Here is a 5,000-nt window from a genome sequence, read left to right on the forward strand (position 1 = left end):
CTTTTTGTAGTTGTTTCTGTTGTTGTTGTTGTTTGCTGTCCTTGGGGCCCGGAAGCAAAGTTGGATCCGAATTTGTATATTCGATCCTATTTTATTGATTAGATTGGAAGTTGTCTGACAACGATCTATGGTTTCCCAAGATGTTTTAGGTTTAAGGATTCTTGACTGTGTTACGGATTGTGGTGTCCGTGTCAAGATATCTGCTTGGTGCGAGATTAGGTCTCCTCAAGTTTTTGGTCGCCGTGTTTAGTAGCGTGCTCGTAGATCCGTTGGTCAGAAAGGAATTTAGTAAATTCCTGTTGCCATTATGGCAGATTATTCTTTTGATACGCTGAAGCGGCGGAGTCTTTAGGACTCGTCGGGGATGATGTTGCTAAATATGTAGTTAGTCAGCAGTCGTATTACAGGGAAGAAAGAGCTAAGGAAAGAGATTTGGAAAAGGCAAAGATCGAAGCCGAAAAGGAAATAGAAAAAGTTAGATTAGAAACGGAGAGAGAACAAAAGAAAATGGAATACGAATTGGAATTAGTTCGGGCCAATAAGACAGAAGGGTCTTTTTCTCCTGTTGGTATGGAAGGAACAGTTAGACCATCTTTACCCGTGGGAGGATATATCTTCTTACCTAGTGAGATTTGAACGGGGTGCTTCGTTACTGGGGATTAATTCTGATACTTACTCCATTCGACTGGTTAGTCTTTTAACTGGTAAGGCTGTAAGTATATACATCTCTCTTTCTTCAGAAATTACAGATGATTATGAGCAGTTAAAATTGGCTCATTTGAAAGGATTTAGTGAAACTTATCAACAATTTTCTCTACATCTAGGCCGCCTTTTTGATGACTGGATAAAGGGTCGTAGTGTACCAGAAGACTTCTTTTCTCTTAGATCCTTCATGATTTTTGATCAGTTCGTCTCCTCTCTCTCTCCAGATTTAAGAATGTTCATTAAGGAACATAATGTCAGTTCCTTAGAATTAGCTGTGGAGCTAGCAGATACATTTGCTTCAGCCCACAATGCTTATCCCCGCGTATCAAATTTTGATAGGAGTCGAAAGTTTACTCCTAATCCCCCTAAGAATGTTAAATCAGAATTGTCTAGTATACGTTGTCATTAATGTGGAGAGCAGGGGCACATGAAACCTGTGTGTCCAAAGAACCCCCTTTCTTTTAAGAAACATCCCGAGAAAGTAGGATTTTGCTTAGAAGAAACCCATTGCAATAAATATTCATCTTCTGGAACTGTGAATGGAATGTGGGTTTCAAGAATTTTAAGAGACACAGGTTGTTCTTGTATAATTGTCTCTGATGATTTGATTCCAGATGCTGTTACCTTAAACTGTAAAATGGTTCAGGTTGCAGATTATTTAGGTAGAGTTAACTCCTTCCCACAGGTAAGGTGTTATATTAGATGCGTATACTTTGTTGTGTGGGCTAATGTTTTAAGGGCACCAATTAAATTTTGTAATGTGCTCATCGGAAACTACCCTGGAGTCCAGGACTTGAATCGATCCATTACTGGGGAATTGAAAATCAGCCAGGAAGTCCAAACTAGGGCCTCTAAAGTAAAGCGCATCCACCCATTAGTATTACCTGAAGTGGAGGCTTTAGAAGTGACTCCCCAAGAATTTGCTGATTTGCAAGTTAACTGTCAATCACTGAGTATTATCCGAGAAAAAGTAAAGTCAGGTAGTACAGACTTAAAAAGGGATGGCAATGTGTTTAAATACGAATGTCTAAATGGGCTATTATACTGGACTTGTATAGATTCCAAATTCCAGGAAAAGGTGGGAAAACGCTCTTTAATTGTCCCTTCTACTTGTAGAAATATTGTACTTGTGTTTGCTCATGAAAGCCCACTCTCCGGTCACTTCTCTCATCGGAATACAGAATTAAGAGTAAAAGATCACGTTTACTGGCCAGGGATGGGATCAGATATAAGGGATTTTTGCAGATCCTGTGACAAGTGTCAGCGCTTTTCATCCTCCTGTGCCCCTCAAACAGATACCAATTAAAACCAAACCTTTTTCAAGAGTAGCCATTGATTTGGTCGGCCCGCTAAGTCCGCCTTCTTCTGAGGGATATCGATATATTTTGACCCCTCATAGATTTTGCCACAGGCTTCCCAGAAGCTTTGCCTCTAAGAGAAATAGATACTGTGTCCATAGCTGAGGCTTTACTAGTAATATTCTCTCGGGTTGGTATCCCCAAAGAAATCCTTTCTGATAGAGGTACCCAGTTCACTTCCCAGTTAATGAGGGAATTACATAAAATATTGGGGGTTAAACCTTTGTTTACAACCCCATACCATCCTAGTTGTAATGGGAGGATTGAAAGGTTTCACTCCACTTTAAAGGCATCTTTGAGGAAACTTTGCTCAGATAAGCCTAAGGAATGGCATCGATATTTAGTACCAACCTTGTTTGCCCTTCGTAAAATGCCTAGCGATAGGACTGGATTTTCTCCCTTTGATCTTTTGTATGGTAGAACAGTAAGGGGTCCATTAAATATCCTTCGAGATTTGTGGGAAGATAAAACTGCCACTAAAGATGATAGGACCACTTTCCAATACATAATTGATCTAAAGGAAAAACTTGCTGGTTGTGCTAAAATTGCTGCCCAGAATGCAGAGATTAGCTCTGCTAGATACAAGACTTATTTTGACCTAAAATCTCAGGATCGTCAGTTTAAACCAGGGGACGAAGTTTTGATTTTGCTCCCCGATAAGGCAAATAAACTACTAATGGCATGGAGTGGGCCTTACAAAGTTTTAGAGCGGAAAAATAGAGTAGACTATTTAGTTGATGAAAAGGGAAAAGCTAAACTCTATCATGCAAATATATTAAAGAAGTATTTCAGAAGGGAATAAAACTGTGTGTGCAAATAAAACTGTCTTGGTTGGTGACTGTAAATGTGTTATTTACTCAATTTTGTGTAAATGAATTGGATAATTTTGATTTGATGAAACCAATTACCTCATATGGCAGAACTGATGTGTCAAATAACACTTCCTCGGATATTTATAGACTTTTATCCTTTGAACAAAATGAGCAAATACAAGGATTAGTTAAGCAGTATAGAGAGGTATTCTCAGAAATACCAGGGTGTACACATGCCATCGAGCATGACATAATTTTAGCAACCACTGAACGGTTGAAGGCAAATATTTACCCCATACCAATTCACTTGAAACCCCATTTCAAGGAGGAAGTAGATAAATTGCTGGATTTAGGTATCATTAGACCATCATCCTCGCCATTCTGTTCTCCGGTAGCTATGGTGAAGAAATCGGACGGCACCTTTAGAATGGCCATTGATTACAGAAACTTAAATGCTATCACAGTATTCCACGCTGAACCTGCTTGTTCAATTGAGGAAGATCTCTATAAATTTTCGGGAGCGAAATATTTTTCAGAGTTGGATTTAACAAAAGCATATTACCAAATACCCCTAATAGAGAGAACAAAACCTCTAACCGCATTCCCTACTCACCGAGGTCTAATGGAATTCACTAGGTTACCATTTGGCTTAGTTACTGCTTGTGCAACATATATTAGGTTGATGAGAATTGTTCTAGAAGGATTGCCCAATGTTACTTTCTATTTTGATAATATTTTTATCTATGGGATTTCTTGGAAAGAACACTTTGATGCTCTCAGATCAGTATTAGACTGTCTTCAAAAACATGGTCTCACAGCACGTCCTTCTAAATGTAAGTTTGGCTATGACCAAATCCATTATCTAGGTTTTATTATTGATGGAAAACACTTGCGTCCTCAGTTTGATAAAGTTGAAGCTCTGTTGAAAGTACCGCTACCTGTTACCAAGAAACTCTTAAGATCTTTTCTTGGAATGATATCCTTTTACAGGATGTTTATTCCACAAGTCTCATCCCTCACAAACCCTTTGTCAGACTTGCTTCGAAAAGGGGTTCATGAGCCACTAAAATGGACTAATGATTTAACAGCTAAATTTCAACAGCTTAAAGCTGCTATGGCTAGTGAGCCAATTCTCAAGATCCCAGACGTAAATCTTCCATTTGTTCTTAGAACAGATGCATCAAACTCTGGAATTGGAGCAGTCCTGCTCCAGTATGTTGATAATCACCCCTATCCAGTAGCATATGCCAGTCGCAAGTTACTAGATCGTGAAACGAAGTATTCTACTATTGAGCGTGAATGTTTGGCTATTGTATTTGGGGTCCAGAAATTTTATTATTATCTTATGGGAAAGGAGTTCATATTAGAGGTGGACCATAAACCTCTTGTTTACTTAAAGAATTTCAGAAGATCAAATAACCGTGTTGTAAGGTGGGCACTTAGTCTGCAACCTTATAAATTTAGACTTGTACATGTAGCTGGTCGTGATAATGTGGGTGCCGATCTTTTGAGTAGATCGTGCTAGTCTTCTATCTATCAGAGATAGATTCTTAAAGGGGGGAGTTGTGTGAAGGAATGGCCTATTAAATGAGGATAAAATAATTACGTGGATAGTTAGCTGTTTAGCTAACTCTGAAGCTCCATAAATCCGAACTGATTCAGGTTCGGTTTTGTCACGAATTAAAGTCGGACGAATAGCTTCCGTGAACATTCAGTTCGTCACTAACACGGAACGGGACTCTACCTTCCTCGAGGGCCGGAGGAGGAGACGTCTATTTATTTTCTATTCGCTTAAATACAGTAGAGCCGAGATTATCTGATAAAAGAAGTTCTAACGAAATGAAGACGGATCGTGTTCTGTGTTCCAGTGATCCCGTGTCTGTTCCCGTGTTCTGTGTTTCTGTGATCCCGTGTCTGTTCCCGTGTTCTGTGTTCTGTGATCCCGTGTCTGTTCCCGTGTTCTTTTCCTGTGATCCCGTGTCTGTTCCTGTGTTATGTGTTCCTGTGATCCTGCATTTCTCTATGTTCTGTATTTATTGTGATTGTGATTGTAATGTTGAAGGGATAATAAATAAATCCGTCACTACAATGCTATCTTCCTATTACCCTAGTGGAGATTACTACT

This window comes from Penaeus monodon, chromosome 26 (assembly GCF_015228065.2).
Source record: "Penaeus monodon isolate SGIC_2016 chromosome 26, NSTDA_Pmon_1, whole genome shotgun sequence".
Taxonomy (NCBI): domain Eukaryota; kingdom Metazoa; phylum Arthropoda; class Malacostraca; order Decapoda; family Penaeidae; genus Penaeus; species Penaeus monodon.